The sequence below is a fragment of the Saimiri boliviensis genome, chromosome 11 (assembly GCF_048565385.1).
Source record: "Saimiri boliviensis isolate mSaiBol1 chromosome 11, mSaiBol1.pri, whole genome shotgun sequence".
Lineage (NCBI taxonomy): Eukaryota > Metazoa > Chordata > Mammalia > Primates > Cebidae > Saimiri > Saimiri boliviensis.
This window is the reverse complement of record NC_133459.1, coordinates 48,779,102-48,797,798: the sequence shown is the minus strand read 5'-3', so window position 1 is coordinate 48,797,798 and position 18,697 is coordinate 48,779,102. Positions and strand designations below refer to the sequence as shown.

The 18,697-nt window shown below is 38.3% G+C and overlaps 1 pseudogene; it reads left to right on the top strand.

Annotated features, from left to right (window-relative positions):
- Positions 1-5,356: 5,356 nt before the first annotated feature.
- On the top strand, positions 5,357-5,937 carry LOC101042422 (rRNA-processing protein FCF1 homolog pseudogene; annotated as a pseudogene).
- Positions 5,938-18,697: the final 12,760 nt, after the last annotated feature.

Below are 18,697 nucleotides of genomic sequence, written 5' to 3'. Positions count from 1 at the left end.
CAAGGTCTTGCACTTTGTGCACACAGTCAAGTGGCTTCTATCCTAAAACTTCAGGCCCCGTTAAAAACTGCATCTGCCATTGCCCAGTTTAGTTGCACCCTTCTGGCTGCCTGTTCCTGTTAACTATTGTTGCATGACAAATGACCCCAAAATATAGTGGTTAAAGCAATAACCATTTTATTGTATCATTTGTGGGCCAGGAATTTGAGTAGAGCTTGGCTGCATCATCTTTTGTTTCATATATCATTGACCAAGATCTCTTGGTGGTATTCAGCCAGTAGATGTGTTGGTCTGGAGACCCCAAGACAGGTTCAGTCACACATCTGATTGCTTGGAATGGATGGCTGGAAGGCCGGGCTCAGCTGGGCAGTTGATTGGAGCACTTACCTGTAGTCCTTCCATCATGGTATCCTCAAGATATCAGACCTCTTACATGTTGACTCAGGGTTCCAAGGCAGATGTCCCAGAGAGCAAAGTGGAAGCTACATGGCCTTTTATGACCTAATCGCAGAGGTCAGAGAATGTGACAAGAGTCAATTATTTGCAAGTGATTGACAAACAAGTCACGCTGACTTAAAAAGGAGGAATTTTCTCCTTTTTTCTTCTTCATAATGACAATGATCATAATCATAGACATTTACAACTAAAATGTCCAGTGCATCTCAGGAAGAGTCGGAGCCAGGTGCTCAAACACCGTCGGCTGAACTGCTTTTCTCCATCTCTTAGATCAGCTGTACTCTAAGTTGTCTTCATGTCAGGCAAACTGTCTCCAAATGACGTGCACATGGGTATCATTGGCTTCAGGCTTGCATTCTGCTTTCTCTCCCAGTAGTTAAACAACATCTTGGAACTGACTCATGGACTAGACTTTTGTCATCTTTCCATCCCAGAACCAATGGGGAAGGGGACCTACTGGAAAATCAAACTTTGATGATAGCTGAATGTTTGCCCATTTCAGCCCTATGTAGTCTTTGTCTTAGCATTTTACGGTAGGAGCTTTAGAAAGATGTTACTTGTTTTTCTATTTTCTTTTCCAAAGGCTACTGAGATGCTGTAGGTATTCTTTGATTCAGCATCTTGTGATGTGCCGTAACAGGGCCATGGGATCTTTATTAGAGTGAGAGTTCAGTGGTTCTGGCACTAAGAAATGCTTTTCCAAAGTTTTTTTTATTTTGAAAACTTTTTATTATGAAAAATTTCAAGTGTATAAGAAAGTAGAGAACAGTACAATAAATCTGAATCTTTGTATACTAATTACGTAACTCTAATGATAGTTAACATTTTGTCCTATTTATTTCACCTTGGTTTTTCTTTGGTTTATTTAAAAGCAAATTGCAGACATTGTGAAATGTCACTGTGAAATACCTCAATATGAATACCTCATCTCTAAAACATGAGGATATTTTCTTACAAAGCCACAGAACATGAGTATACTATCAATATTAAAAATAATTCCTGTATATAACCTAATACTCAATTTATATTAAAATTTACCTAATTGCCCTAGTTGGACATACTTTTTAAATTTTACAATTGATTTGTTCAAACCAGGATTTGGTTCCCTATAACGGACACTGTCAGAGCCCCACCCATAACCCTTGGACCTTTTAGTCTACTAGATTTCCAACTTCCAAGATTAGTTTCTCTGTGCCTAAGGGCTTCTATTCTAGAATCACAAAAGGGAGAGACATACCAGGGTGGTAATGGTGGGACCCATTGCCTTCCTAGAGAAGGCTCATTGTTTGTAGAGAATTTTAAACAATAATAATACTAAAAGTTGGTCTGTTTTTATTATTTTTTTTTGAGACGGAGTCTCGCTCTGTCGCCTAGGCTGGAGTGCAGTGGCATGATCTCGGCTCTCCACAACCTCTGCCTCTCGGGTTCAAGCGATTCTCCTGCCTCAGGCTCCTGAGTATCTGGGACTGCCGGTGTGTGCCGCCACGCCCAGCTAATTTTTTTTTTTTTTTTTTTTTTTTTTTTTTTTTTTTTTTTTTAGTAGAGATGAGGTTTCACTGTGTTAGCCAGGATGGTCTTGGTCACCTGACCTCGTGATCCTCCCGCCTCAGTCTCCCAAAATGCTGGGTTTATAGGCGTGAGCCACCAAGGCCAGACTACTTTTTAAATTGTTAACATTTCCCATCAATTCTGAACAATGTCAGAGATAAAATATTTCTCACCTCAAAAAAACTTTTGTTGGTGGCCTAAATTCTAAACAATTCCCTCAGTGATTGTTGAGTTTAAATTATGTGTGTGTATACACACAAACACACACACACAGACACAAACACTGTATATATTTCTTTATTTACATATATCTCAAATTGTCACAAGTATTCTTTTTGGTTTACATGCAGTAAAATTGATTTTTTCATAGTACATTTCTAAAAGGTTGACCGTATGTATAGATTAGTCTAACCACCATCATAATCAGGATTCAGAACAGTTCTGTCACCCCAGAAAACTTCCTCGTGCTGCCCCTTTATAATCAAACCCTCTCCCTTGCCTACTCCCTGGAAACCACTGATCTGTTCTCTGTCTTTACAGTTTCTTCTTTTCCAGAATGTTATACAAATGAAACCAGACAGTATGTAGCCTTTTGAGACTGGCTTCTTTCACTTAGCATAATCCCTTTGCGATTCATCTAAGTTGTTGCATGTGTCATTAGTTCACTCTTTTTTATTGCTAAATAGTATTCAATGGCATTGATCTACCAGTATTTGTTTATTCATTCATAGTTACAGGACATTTGGGTTGTTTCAGTTTTTGGTACTTATAGATCAGGTTGCTATAAACATTCACAAACAGGCTTTCATGTGATCATAGGTTTTCCCTTCTCCAGGTAAATATCTCCCCAATCCCTGAGGAGTTTCTGTTTCTAATCTACTCTCTGTCTCTATAAATTTGTTTAGTCTGAACAATTCATATAAATAGAATCATACAACATATGGCCTTTTGTGACGGCTTCTTTCACTTAGCATAAATGTTTTCAAGGTTTATCCATGTTGTATTATGCATCAGTTCATCATTCCTTTTCATAGCCAAATAATATTCATATATACATATACATATATACATATACATGGTTACTGTTGATGTAACCATTCATCAGTTGATGGATGTTTGGATTGTTTCCACTTTTTGCATTTCTTTTGCTAAATATATTACTATTTTACTGGTTTTGATATTACTGTAAAATAAATTGTTTCTTTAATTTCATATTTGGATTATTCTTTGCAAATGTATAGAGATATGATTTATTTATGTATATTGACCTAGTATCTTGCAAGCTTACCAAATTAATTTGTTAGCTCTAATTATATCTAATCTAATCTAAGTGGGTTCCTTAGGCTATTCCTTTTATGTTTTCTGAATAATACCATACTGTTTTGATTAGATTTAGAATATTAAAAGTGGGTACCATGAATTCTCCAACTTTATTATTCTTTTTCAATTTTTTTTGACTATTTTTGTTCCTTTGGCTTTCCATATAAATTTTAGAATAGGCTTGTTTATATCTATAAAAACAACTTCTGGGATTTTTATTGGAATTGTGTCAAACCTACAGATCTATTTTGAGAGAGTTAAAATTCTCACTATATTGAGTATTCCAACCCATAAACTTGATATATTTTCCCTCCATTTAGATTCTTAATTTATTTTTATCAGCATTTTGTAGTTTTCAGCATACAGATTCTGAGCATGCGTTAGATTTATACCTGTTTCTATCAATTGTGGTGACTTGTACCTGTAATCACAGCTACTCAGGAGACTGAGGTAGGAAGACAGCTTGAGCCCAGGAGTTTGAGGCTGCAGTGAGCTATGATTGCACAACTATACTTCAACCTGCAAGAAAGAATGATACCTTTTTTTTTGAGATGAAGTCTGGCTCTGTCGCCCAGGCTGGCGTGCAATGGCACAGCCTTGGCTCACTGCAACTCTCGCCCCCTGGCTTCAAGTGATTCTCCTGTCTCAGCCTCCTGAGTTGCTGGAATTACAGGTGTGCACCACCACTCTTGGCTAATTTTTTGTATTTTTAGTAGAGATAGAATTTCATCATGTTGGCCAGGCTGGTCTTGAACTCCTGACCTCAAGTGATCCGCACACCTTGGCCTCCCAAAGTGCTGAGATTACAGGTGTGAGCCACGATGCCCAGCCCCTTATTTCTTTTCTTTTCTTTTTTATTTTTATTTTTGAAAAGATTTATACCTATTTGGTCTTCAATTGTTCATTGCTATTATGTAGATGGACATTTCATATTTGAATGCCCACATTGTATCAAGCAACTTTGCTACATTCACTTATTATTGATAGGCACTTCATTTGGGTATTCCTTGGAATTTCCTACATGGATAATCATGTCATCTGTAAGGAAGGATAGTTTTATCTCAGTATTGAATAGGAATGATGAGAGTAGAGATTCTTGCTTTGTCCCATTTTGGAGTGCAAAGTTTTCAGTCTTTCCCCGTTAAATATTTGTAGCATTTAACTACAGTATTTATGGTATTGATACTGGATATGGTGTTCTGGGATTCAGGCTGCCTCTAAGTCCAGGCTGGGATATATTAAAGGAATAAAAACCAAGAAAACTCACCACTATAGTAATGATTCTTCAACTTTTGGTTTCCTTTTCCAATCCTCTTGTTACCATTTACTTTTCAGAGTCTTCAGATAGCTGCTTCATGCATTCTTTTCAGGATTTTTTGTTGCATTCAATGTGAGAGACAGGGTGGAGTGTGCCTACTTCATCTTAACTGGAACTAGAACCAAATGATCACTTACATATCCTTCACTAAGCATTGTATTCTACATGGAAGTTAATTCAGAGAAATCCCAGTTCAACAGTCAGTTCTAACATATGTAGACTCAGCTGTAGACTCATGTGTGGAGCCACATTTATTTCAGGAGTAAGTTTGTAAAGTTTTGGAACAGTGGGCGCTTGCTTAGGGTGCAGTTCATTCCTCCAATCTCTGTTGTACTACATATTCCTATTTAAATGGTAGATAGGAAATAAATGATGATAGTTTAGTGAGTTGAAGGTGAAGAATCAGAACCTGAGTTACTTAAATCTGTTACTTATGTGCCTTCTTAGAGGTTTTATTTATGTTAAAAATTTAAAACAGTAGAACAAAGTGTGAATTCTGAGGTGCAATATTTTTGTTTGGTATGCATGGTGCAGTTCAGGTAAAAGTGGGAGATATTAATCTCAAATCTTTATGTGTCTCTTGTATAATTGTTCTCTGAATTTTTATGGTGTTCACATTTTCAGAAGTGTTTTGAATATGTGACATTTGTTCAAACTTTGTTTAAAAATTATCCATTCGGTTGGTGATTACGGAAGAAAAAGGAGTGTGGCGTGACCATGGGGAAGCAAAAGAAACAAGGAAGTATGCGCCATGAAGCGAATTCTTAGCCTCAGAGATCAGAAGATTAAAGAATATGATAGATTAAAACCTAAAAAGAAAGAAAAGAAAGATCCCAGCACATTAAAGGAAAAAGAAGTTCCCCAACATCCTTTCTGCTTATTTTTCCAATATAATATACAGCTGGTCCCACCTTACCACATCCTCCTTGATACCAACTTAGTTAACTTTTCCATAAAAACCAAACTGTACTGTCTATATGCCAAGTGTAACCCTTGTATAACTGACTGTGTAATGGTTGAAATTGAGAAATTGGGGCAGAAGTATTGAGTGGCTCTAATGATCGCCAAGGATCCAAGATTTGGATCCAACCATTACTATGTACACACAAAGGCACCCATGCAGATGACTGCTTAGTACAAAGGGTAACTCAGCGTAAGTGTTACATTGTGGCCACAGTTGACCACACCTTTAAAGAAGAATCCTTAAGATTCCTGGAGTTCCTATTATGTACATTTCTAACCATAGATACAACACTGAATGGATGCTAGATGATTATGGAGTCCCTCGATTTTAATTCTTACAAAACACAGTTCCTTTGCCTTTCTTTGATCAACATTCTCTTGTTATGAATTATTATTCTGTTGACCTATTTGATCTAGTATGAGCTGAGGATGGTTAAACATGCTCACTCCTTTTTTTTTTTTTTTTTTTTTTTTAGACAAAGTTTCACTCTTGTTGCCCAGGCTGGGGTGTGGTGATGTGATCTCAGCTTGCTACAGCCTCTGCCTCCCACATTCAGGCGGTTCTCCTGCCTCCTCAGTCTCCCTCCCAAATGGCTGGGATTTCGAGCATGCACCACCATGCCAAGAATGTTTTTTTGTTTGTTTGTTTGTTTTGGGTGGACATTTTTAGTGGAGACAAATACTTTTGTATTTTTAGTACAGAAAAATACGTCTCGGCCTCCCTAGGTGCTGAGATTACAGGTGTGGGCCACCATGCATGGCCTGCTCACTTTTGGATACTATTTTGAAATTGATATTTTGTCTCAAAAATTTTAGGCGAGGCATGATGGCTCATGCCTGTGGTCTCAACACTTTGGGAGGCTGAGATGGGCTGACTACCTGAGGTCAGGAGTTTGAGACCAGCCTGGACAACATGACAAACCCCCATATCTACTAAAAATAGGGAAAAAGTTGGCTGGATATGGTGTCGCATGCCTGGCTGCTGGGGAGGTTAGCTGGGGTCCTGGCTGCTGGGGAGGCTGAGGCAGGAGAGTTGCTTGAACCCAGGAGGCAGAGGTTGCAGTGGGCCAGGATTGTGCCACTGCATTCCAGCCTGGGTGACAGAGTGAGACTGTCTCAAAAAAAAAAAAAAAAAAAGTTTAATGATGGTCAATGGTTACAAAATCTCAGACAGAAAGAATATGTTTTATACTTTTTTGACTTCTGTTGTACAGTGTGGTACATATACTTCACGGAGTGTTATACATTTCAAAATTGATGTTCTCATCACAGAAATGTATTTGAAGTATTGGATATGTTAACTAGCTTGATTTAATTATTCCACATTGTATCCACAATTTATGACATCACTTTAAAACCCATGAATTTATGCAATTATAAATCGTCAATTTACAATAAAAAAATTCTGTTGCATCTTTTTAGAAAAAGAATTATTCATTCTTTTCAATCTCTCCTTATCTATAAAAAAATGCTGCCAAGTGTAGTTATAACAGTGAAACAGACTATACCAGGCAAATGAAGCTGTGTGCATAGTGAGGAAAATTTGTTTTTATTTTTTTATTTAACTTTTAAGTTCAGGGATACATGTGTGCAGGTTTTTTATGTAGGTAAACTCTTGTCATGGGGATTTGATGTACAGATTATTTCATCACTCAGGTACTCAGACTAGTACCCATTAGTTATTTTTTCTGCTCTTCTCCCTCCTCCCAACCTTCATCCTCAGATAAGCCCCAGTGTCTGTTGTTTCCCTCTGTGTGTCCATGTGGTCTCATCATTTAGCTCCTACTTATAAGTAAGAACATGTGGTATTTAATTTTCTGTTCCTGAGTTAGTTTGTTAAGGATAATGGCCTCCAACTCCACCTATGCTCCTGCAAATGACAAGATCTCATTCTTTTTATGGCTGCATAGTATTCCATAGCATACATGTACCACATTTTCCTTGTCCAGTCTTCTGTTGATGGGCATTTAGGTTGATTCCACGTATTTACTATTGTGAATAGTGCTGCAATGAACCTGTGAAGGCATGCATGTCTTTATGATAGAATGACTTATATTCTTTTGGGTATATACCCAGAAATGAGATTGCTGGGTCAAATGGTATCTCTGCCTTTAGGTCTTTGACTAATTGCTACACTGTCTTTCACAAGGAACTAATTTACACTCCCACCAACACGTATATGCATTCTCTCTCTTTTTTTTTTTTTTTTTTAACAACCATGCCAGTATCTGTTGTGTTTTGACTTTTTAATAATAGGCATTCTGTTTGGTGTGAGATGGTATCTTGTTGTGGTTTTGATTTGCTTTTCTTGAATGATCAGTGATGCTGAGCATTTTTTCATGACTGTTGGCTGCCATGTATGCCTTCTTTTGAAAAGTGTTCTTGTCATTTGCCCATGTTAATGGGGTTGTTTGTTGTTATTTGTAAATTTGTTTAAGTTCCTGATAGATTCTACTGTGGATACCATTACTGTGAATATTAGACGTTTGTCAGATGCACAGTTTGCAAAAATTTTCTCCCATTCTCTAGGTTGTCTGTTCACTCTGTTGATAGTTTCCTTGGGTGTCCAGAAGCTCTTTAGTGTGTATAGAACCCATGTGTCAATTTTTGCTTCTATTGCAATTGCTTTTGGTGTCTACATCATGAAATCTAAGTCCAGAATGGTATTGCCTAGGTTGTCTTCCAGGGATTTTATATGTTTTCCATTTAAGTCTTTAATTCATCTTGAGTTAATTTTTGTATATAGAATAAAGAAGGGATCCAATTTCAATCTTTTGCATATGGGTAGACAGTTATCCCAGCACCATTCATTGATCAGGGAATCCTTTCTCTATTGCTTGTTTTTGTCAGCTTTGTTGAATATCGATAGTTGTAGCTGTGTGGCCTTATTTCTAGGCCACAGCTGTCTGTTCTGTTCCATTACTTTATGTGTCTGTTTTTGTACCAATACCATGCTGTTTTGGTTATTGTGGCCCTGTAGCATAGTTTGAGTGGGGTTGGATTGCCTTAACTCTTTAGGCGTTTTTTGTTTTGGTTCCATGTGAATTTTTAAATAGCTTTTTTCTAGTTCTGTGAAAAATTTCAATGATAGTTTAATAGGAATAGCATTAAATTATGAATTGCTTTGGGCATTATGGCCATTTTAATGAGATTGATTCTTCCTATTGATGAGCACGGAATTTTTTCCATTTGTTTGTGTCATCTCTAATTTTTTTGGAGCAGTGTTTTATAGTTCTCATTGTAAAGGTTTTTCACCTCCCTGGTTAGCTGTATTCCTAGGTATTGTATACATTTTTTGTTTGGCAATTGTGAATGGGATTGTGTTCCTGATTTGGTACTTGCTTTGGCTGTTGGTGTATAAGAATGTTAGTGATTTTTGCACATTTATTTTGTATTCTGAGACTTTGCTGAAGTTGTTTATCAACTTAAGGAGCTTTTGGGCTGAGACTATGGATTTTTCTAGACACAAGATCATGTCGCTTGCAAACAGGGGTAGTTTGACTTCTTCTCTTCTTATTAAGATGCCCTTTATTTCTTTGTCTTGCCTGACTGCCCTGCCCAGGACTTCCAATACTATGTTGAATAAGAGTGGTGAGAGAGGGCATCCTTGTCTTGTGCTGATTTTCAAGGGGAATGCTTTGAGTTTTTGGCCATTCAGTATGATGTTAGCTGTGGGTTTGTCATAGATGGCTCTCATTATTTTGAGATATATTCCTTCAATATCTAATTTATTGAGAGTTTTTAACATGAAGGGGTGTTGAATTTTATTGAAAGCACTTTTTACATCTATTGAGACAATCATGTGGTTTTTGTCTTTAGTTGTGTTTATGTGATGAATCACACTTATTGATTCGCATATGTTGAACCAAACTTGCATCCCAGAGATAAAGCCTACTTGATTGTGGTGGATAAGGTTTTTGATGTGCTGTTGGATTCAGTTTGCCAGTATTTTGTTGAGAATTTTCGCATCGATGTTCACCAAGGATATTATTGGCCTAAAATGGGTTTTGTTTTTATTTTATTTTGTTTTGTTTTTTGTTTTTGCGTCTCAACCAGAATTTGGTATCAGGATGATGCTGAACCTGTAGAATGAGTTAAGAATAATTCTCTCCTCTTCAATTTTTTGTGATAGTTTCAGCAGGAATGGTACCAGCTCTTCTTTGTACGTGAGGTAGCATTCAGCTATGAATCCGTCTGGGCCTGGGCTTTTTCTGGTTGGTAGGCTATTACTGACAATTTCAGAGCTTGTTATTGGTCTGTGCAGGGATTCAATTTCTTCTTGCTTCAGTGTTGGGAGGGTATATGTGTCCAGGAATTTATCCATTTCTTCTAGATTTTCTAGCTTATGTGCATAGAGATGTTTGTACTATCCTGACAGTTGTTTGTATTTTTAAGGGGTCAGCATTAATATCCCCTTTGTTGTTTCTGATTGTGTTTATTTAAATCTTCTCTCTTTCTTCTTTATTAGTCTAGCTAGTGGTCTATCTATTTTATTAATTTTTTTCAAAAGACAAGCTTTCAGGTTTGTTGATCTTTTGAATGATTTCTTGTGTCTCAGTTTCTTTCATTTCAGCTCTGATTTTGGTTATTTTCTGTCTTTTGCCAGCTTTGGGATTTGTTTGCTTTTGGTTCTCTAGTTCTTTTAGCTGTGACGTTAGGTTAACATTGACTTTTGAAATACACTTGTACCTTCAAGATATTGTGGATTCAATTTCAGATGACTGCAATAAAGTGAATATCATAATAAAGCAAGTCACACAAATTTCGGTTTCTCAGTGTGTATAAAAGTTATGCTTATGCTATTACCATAGTCTATCAAGTGTGCAATAGCATTATGTCTAAAGAAATAATTTGCATACCTTAATTGAGAATACTTAATTGCTAAAAAACGCTGGTGATCATTTAAGTCTTCAGCAAGTCATTTTTTTTTTCTTTGCTTATGGAGAGTCTTGTTTCTGTGTTGATGGCTGCTGACTTATCAGGTTGGTAGTTGCTGAAAGTGGAGGTGGTCGTGGCCATTTCTTAAAATAAGATGAAAATAAAGTTTGCCACATCAATTAACTCTTTCTTTCATGAAAGATTTCTCTATAGCTTGCAATGCTCTTTGATGACATTTTACTCACCATAAGCATTCTTTCAAAATTGCAATCAGTCTTCTCAAGCCCTGCCAGTGCCTTCTCATATAAGTTTAAGTAATATAATAAATTCTTTCTTGTCATTTCAACAACATTCACAGTGTCTTTACCAAGAGTAGGTTCCATCTCAAGAAACCATTTTCTTTGCTTGTCCATAAGAAGCTTCTCATCCACTGAAGTTTTATCAGGAGGTTGCAGCAATTCAGTCACATTGTCAGGCATGGCTTCTACTTCCAGGTCTCTTGCTGTTTCTACCACATCTGTAGTTACTTTCTCCTCTCATGAACCATGAATTTTTTTTAACGGCATGTAAAATGGTGAATCCTTTCCAAGAGGTTTTCTATTTATTTTGCCTAGATCCATCAGCGGAATCACTATATATGGCAACTATAATAGTCTTATAAAATGCATTTCTGAGGCTGGGTGTGGTGGCTCATACATGTAATCCCAGCACTTTGGGAGACTGAGGTGGGGGAATCATTGGAGGTCAGGAGTTCAAAACCAACCTGGCCAACATGGTGAAATGCTGTTTCTACTAAAAATATATAAATTAGCCAGGCATGGTGGTGCATGCTTGTAATCCCAGCACTTTGGGAGGCTGAGGTGGGGGGATCACTTGAGGTCAGGAGTTCAAAACCAGCCTGGCCAACATGGTGAAACCCAGTCTGTACTAAAAATAATAAAAATTAGTCAGGCACAGTGGTGCATGCTTGTAATCCCAGAGGCCAAGGTGGGCAGGTCACTTGAGGTCAGGCATTCAAGACCAGCCTGGCCACCATGTTGAAACCCCATCTCTACTAAAAATATGGCAAAAAAAATTTAGCCAGGTGTGGTGGCAGGTATCTGTAATCTCAACAACTGGAAGGCTGAGGCAAGAGAATTGCTTGAATCCAGGAGGTGGCGCTTGCAATGAGCCGAGATCACATCACTGCACTCCAGCCTGGGTGACAGAGTGAGAGTCTGTCTCAATACATACATACATACATACATACATAAATGTATTTCTTAAATAATAAGACTTGAAAGAAAAAATTACTCCTTGCTCCTTGAGCTGCAGAACGGATGCTGAGATAGCAAGCATGAACACAGCATTCATCTCCTTGTACAACTTCATCAGAACTCTTGGGTGACTAGATGCATTGCCAATTAACAGTAATATTTTGAAACAAATCTTTTTTTCTGAGCAGTAGTTCTTAGCTGTGGGTTTTAAATATTTAGTAAACCATGCTGTAAACAGATGTGCTGTCATCAGGCTTTGTTGTTCCATTGCTAGAGCATAGGCAGAGTAGATTTAGCATAATGTTTAAGGGCTCTAGAATTTTTAGAGTAGTAAATAAACATTGGCTTCAACTGAAAGTTACCATCTGCATTAGCTCCTAGCAAGAAAACCAGTTGGTCCTTTGAAGTTTTGAAGCTTTGAAGCCAGGCATTGACTTTTCTCTAGCTTTGAAAGCCCTAGACAACATCTTCCTACAGCAGAAGCCTGTTTGGTCTACATTGAAAATCTGTTGTTTAGTGTAGTGACCTTCAGTAACTGTCCTAACTAGGTCTTCTGGATAACTTGTTGCAGCTTCTCCATCAGCACTTGCTGCTTCACCTTGAACTTTTATGTTATGGAGTCGGCTTCTTTCCTTAAAGCTCAAGAACCAAACTTTTCTAGCTCAAATTTTTCTTCTACAGCTTTATCACCTCTTTCAACCTTCAGAGAATGGAGGAGAGTTTAAGTCTTGCTCTGGATTAGGCTTTGGCTTAAGCAAATGTTGAGGTTGGTTTGATCTTCTATCCAGACTACAATTACTACAATTACTTTCTCCAAATCAGCAGTAAGGTTTTTTTTTTTTGAGACGGAGTTTCGCTCTTGTTACCCAGGCTGGAGTGCAATGGCGCGATCTCGGCTCACCGCAACCTCCGCCTCCTGGGTTCAGGCAATTCTCCTGCCTCAGCCTCCTGAGTAGCTGGGATTACAGGCATGTGCCACCATGCTCAGCTAATTTTTTGTATTTTTAGTAGAGACAGGGTTTCACCAGGTTGACCAGGATGGTCTTGATCTCTCGACCTCGTGATCCACCCGCCTTGGCCTCCGAAAGTGCTAGGATTACAGGCTTGAGCCACTGCGCCCGGCCTTTTTTTTTTTTTTTTTTAAATCATTCTTGTGTTCACTGGAGTTTTAATGTCCTTCTAGGACTTTTCCTTTGCATTCACAATTTGGGTAACTGGTGCAAGAGGCCTAGCTTATGGCCTGTTTTGGCTTTTGGCATGCCTTCCTCACTAAGCTTAATCAATTCTAGTTTTCTATTTAAAGTGAAAGAATTGTGGTTTTTCCTTTCACTTGGACACTTAGAGGCCATTTTAGGGTCATTAACTGGCTTCATTTTAATATTCTTGGGTCCCAAGAAATAGGGGAGCCTGAGTGGAGGGAGATGGGGGAATGGCTGAGTTGATGGGGCAATCAGAACACACGTATTTATCCATTAAGTTTGCTATCTTATATGGGAATGGCTCGTGGTGTCCCAAAACCATTACAATAGTAATATCAAAAATCATTGGTCACAGATTACCATAACAAGTATAACAATAATGAAAAACAGGGAGGGCAGAGTGGCTCACGCCTATAATCCCAGCGTTTTTGGAGGCTGAGGCAGAAGGATAATAGAATTTTGTGTTGAATTGTAAAAATTCTCTAGCAGAAATTTTCAACTCTGGAGACCATTGAAATCCACTAGAATTTATCCCCTTAAAACAAAAGTTCAGTATTCTCATTTCTAGAAGTTGTGAAATTGGTTTGTAGGAATTTTTGACAAACCATTTATATATGGGATGCTTCAGGTAAAAGAACTTCTCACAGAGTGGAGAGGGTGAGGAGGCTGTATCTGGCTCCTGCTCTTACTGCTGTTAGAGTGCATTGAGCTCCATAGAGACAGCACCAGGGCAAGTGGGAGCTAGATGGGCACTGAGTGACTCTGTGCCTTGCTGAGGAAAAAATAACTAAACATGGGCAAAGGAGATCCTAAGAAGCCAAGAGGCAAAATGTTATCATGTGCATTTGTTGTGCAAACTTGTCAGAAGGAGTATAAGAAGAAGCTTCCATCAGCTTCTCGGAGTTTTCTAAGAAGTGCTCAGAGAGAAAGAAACCACGTGCAGTGGCTCATGCCTGTAATCTCAGCACTTTGGGAGGCCAAGGCGGGTGGATCACTTGAGGACAGGAGTTCAAGACTAGCCTGGCTAACATGGTGAAACCCCATCTCTACTAATAATCCAAAAATTAGCTGAGTGTGGTGGCGGGGGCCTGTAATCCCAGCTCCTCAGAAGGCTGAGGCAAGAGAATCACTTGAACCCCCGAGGCAGACGCTGCAGTGAGCTGAGACCTCACCATTGCACTTCACCCTGGGGGACAGAGAGAGACTGTCTTAGGGAAAAAAAAAGTGCTCAGAGAGGTGGAAGACCATGTCTGCTAAAGAGAAAGGAAAATTTGAAGATATGGCAAAGGCAAACAAGGTCCTTTATGAAAAAGAAATGAAAACCTATACCCACCTAAAGGCGAGATTAAAAAAAAAAGTTAAAGGATCCCAGTGCACCCAAGAGGCCTCCTGCAGCCTGTTTCATGTTCTGTTCTGAGTGTCGCCCCGCAATCCAAGAACATCCTGGCCTGTCCCACTGGTGGTGTTGAGAAGAAGTGGGAGAGATGTGGAATAATGCTGCTGCTGCAGAGGACAAGCAGAGGTACGAAAAGAAGGCTGCCTGAAGGGAAATACAAAAGGATCCTGCTGCGTATCGACTAAAGGAAAGCCTAATGCAGCAAAAAGAGAGTAGTCAAGGCTGAAAAAAGCAAGAGGAAGAAGGAAGGGGAGGAAGATGACGATGATGATGAGAAGGAGGAAGATGAAGATGAAGATGATGAGTAAGTTGATTTTAGTACAGTTTATTCCTTATCTATAAAGCATTTAACCCCCCTGTTCACAACTCACTCATTTTAAAGAAAAAAATGGAAATTTAAGGCTTTAACATAAATTAATGTAAAGCTTTAATTATCTTTAAAGCATTTATCTTTATGTTTTCCTTTTTGATCTTATAATTTGTATTTAGTATTATTTTATAATGTCATACATACAGAGTTCACTGTCTGCATTTCTTTTCTATTTAATTTTCCCCATTACTTTTCATTTTATTTCATAATAATTTCTGAACCTAATTTTTCATATAGAGAAAGGGACTTAAAATGCAATGCCCTGCAGATGTGAAGTATTTGAGGTACATCACTGGTAGAAGACAGCTTTCCCTGCTTGCCACAGTCCCCAACTGCCAAATTCACACTCCCAAAGACCAGTTCTCTACAAATTACTTTTGTGAGTTAGTGTATAAATATGTCAGCTGCTTTGCCCTTTGTGAATCTGGTGTATTGTGTCACTTTCCAGAGTTTCTCGCGGGATTGAGGTCCAGCTGCTCACTGTGGTGGCCGGTTCAACCACAAACCCAGCATTGGGTCTTCTTCTTCTTTTTTTTTTTTTTTTTTTTTTTTTCTGTTTCACTGCCTCACTACCCTACTGGTATCTCTAAAAACTCAGATCCATGTATCCTGGAGGAACCAGTATCATTTAATCTAGAACAGTCCCCAACTTTTGTTTTTTTTGAGACAGAGTCTCGCTCTGTTGCCAGGTTGGAGTGCAGTGGCGCTACCTCGCCTCACTGCAACCTCCACCTCCCGGGTTCAAGCGATTCTCCTGCCTCAGCCTCTAGAGTAGCTGTTAGCACACCTGGGACTACAGGTGCGCGCCACCACGCCCATCTAATTTTTGTACTTAGTAGAGACGGGGTTTCACCATGTTGGTCCGGATGGTCTCCATCTCTTGACATCGGCCTCTGCCTCCTCGGCCTCCCAAAGTGTTGAGATTGCAGGCATGACAGCTGCACCCGGCCCCCAACTTTTTTTTTTTTTTAAATGCCAATGATTTTTAAGGAAACAGAGGCAGCTTTTCACTACAATGGCCCATCTTCATGATTTCTCTGATTGCTTCTTCATGGTATTATTTAACTTTTTCTACTATTCCCTGTATTTCTGGTAACTGGAAGACCCAAAAGATTGCTTAAAGTAATGTAAAGCTTTGTTAGTAAGAACATTTCACAGGCAATGTTGTTTATATTACATAACATTAGAATGCATGCCGAGGTGGGACTATCAAACATGGCATAACATCTTAACATAGATGTTAAGATCTACCAGTGGGTTCAGGTGGGGATAGTCTTACTCCTTCATTGTTAAGGTGTGTTTTCCACCTCATAACCTCTAATCTGTGAGTTGATAACTTGACACCTCATAAATCTCCAGGTCCCCATTGTGGTAGGCAAAATAATGGCCTCCCCTAGACACGTTTATGCCCTAATCTCTAGAACTGGTGAATATGTTAAGTTACATGGCAAGAAAAAATGAAGGTTGTAGATGGAATTAAAGTTGCTAAACAGCTGACCTTAAAAAGATTATTATGGGATTATCATGGATAACGCAGGTGAGTCCAATTAATCACAAGGTCTTTTAAAGTGGAAAAGGGATGCTTAGAGGGGGTCAGAGTCAGAGAGATGTTTGAAGCTGTTCCACTGCTCGCATTGAAAGAGGAAGGAGCAACTGGCCAAGGAATGAAGGCAGCTTCCAGAATCTGGAAAAGGCAAATAATTGAATTCTTTCCTAGAGCCTGGCTATGGTTTGAAAATCTTTATCTTTCCCAAAACTCATGTTGAAATTTAATTGTTGTTGTAACAATATTAAGGCGTGGGAGCTTTAAGGAGTGATTAGGCCATGAGGACTCTGCTCTCACAGGTGAGATTAATGAATGCAGTTACAAAAGGGCAAGTTTGTCCCTCTTCTGTCTCTCTTTGCCCTTCAACCATGTGATGCCTTCTGCCATGATGCACCAAGAAGGCCCTTACCAGCTGCCGGCACCTTGATATTGGACTTCCCAGCCGCCAGAACTGTGAGCCAATACATTTTTATTCATTATAAATTAGAAGATCTGCAGTATTCTGTTATAATAGCACAAAACAGACCAGGACAGGTCTGCATTAAGAACATAGCCTGTGTGAACCTTGATTTCAGCTCATTGAAATATATTTTAGGCTTCTAACCTTCAGAACTATAAGATAATACATTTACTTTATTATTGTTTCAAGCCACTACTTTCTGGTAATTTGTTACAGTAGCAATAGGAAGCTAATATCCACTGAAGTTTCATCGAATGTATTTTGTATCCACTGTTCATTATTACCTAGAACATTATTCCATGAGGGTTACAAAAAAAATGATTTTCTACTTTAATCAACACTTTCTAGCTGGAATTCTTTTATAAGAAAAAAAATATTTCCTCGTCAACCAAGGCTATATGGTTATATATAATTTGACATGCAGTTAGAATAGAAAAGTCAGAATTAATACTTAATAATTTTCATTAACTGCCAAATTCAGAGTTAAGAATGGAGACAATAACTATTTCCAATAGTGATAAATACATTTTTTAAAATGATCATATGGGCCAGGCATAGTGGCTGAGGTCTGTAATCTCAGCACACTAGGAGACTGAGGTGAAAGGATTACTGGAAGCCAGGAGTTTGAAACCAACCTGGGCAACATAATAATACTTAATCTCTTTAAAAAAATTATTATAAGTGTTGACCTCAGGTAAGATACTTCTTTTCTCTGTGTCTTATTTTCCTCATATACAAAATAGGGATAAAAACGGTCTTAGTTTGTAGTTTGTTGCCAAGATTAATAATAATGATGATAATGATTGCTACATTCATATACCTAATAACAGACCCTCAAAATATATGAAGGAAAAGTTGATAAAATTGAAGGCAGAAGTAGAATGTTCTATAATAATAGTCTTAGCATTCAACAATCCACTTTCAATAATAGATAAAACAACCAGGCAGAAAATAAGTAAGGCAGGCTTAAAAAGGGATGAGATTCTGATACATGTTACAACATAGATGAACCTTGAAGATGTTATGCCAAGTGAAAGAAGCCAGACAAAAACTGGACAAATAATGTATTATTGCACTTATATGAGGCACTTAGAATAGTCAAATGCGTAGATAAAGAAAGTAGAGCAGTGGCTGTCAGGGGCTGTAGTAGGGGGAAGAGAGATAAGTGCTTCATGGGTACAGGGTTTCAGTATGGGTGATTTAAATTCGGGAGCTAGATGGTGCTGAGGGTTGCACAACAAGGTAAGTGTAATTGATGCTACTGAACCATACACTTAAAAATGATTAAGATGGTAGATTTTATGTTGTGACCATTTTATCACAATAAAAATAAATTTAAAACATATAATACAAATGTAGTGCTCACTCTGTTCTACATACTGTTCTAAGTACTTTACATAACATAAACATACTTATGTAAGTAATGCACTTAGCATAAAGCCTAGAATTTAGAAGGTGTTTAATGAATGGTAGCTAATGATACAATTTTCTAAATCTCTATTTAAAAAATAAGAGACTGAGTCTTGGGGATCTTTTTTTTCTTTTTTCTTTGTTCTTTTTTTTTTTTAAATTGCATTTTAGGTTTTGGGGTACATGTGAAGAACATGCAAGATTGTTGCATAGGTACACACATGGCGGCATGATTTGCTGCCTTCCTCCCCTTCACCTGATCTGGCATTTCTCCCCATGCTATTTCCCCTCAACTCCCCACCCCCTGCTGTCCCTCCCCTATTTCCCCCCAACAGATCCCACTGTGTGATGTTCCCCTCCCTGTGTCTATGTGTTCTCATTGTTCAACGCCTACCTATGAGTGAGAACATGTGGTGTTTGATTTTCTGTTCTTGTGTCAGTTTGCTGAGGATGATGGTTTCCAGGTTCATCCATGTCCTTACAAAGGACACAAACTCATCGTTTTTGATGGCTGCATAAAATTCCATGGTGTATATGTGCCACATTTTCCCTGTCCAGTCTATCATTGATGGGCATT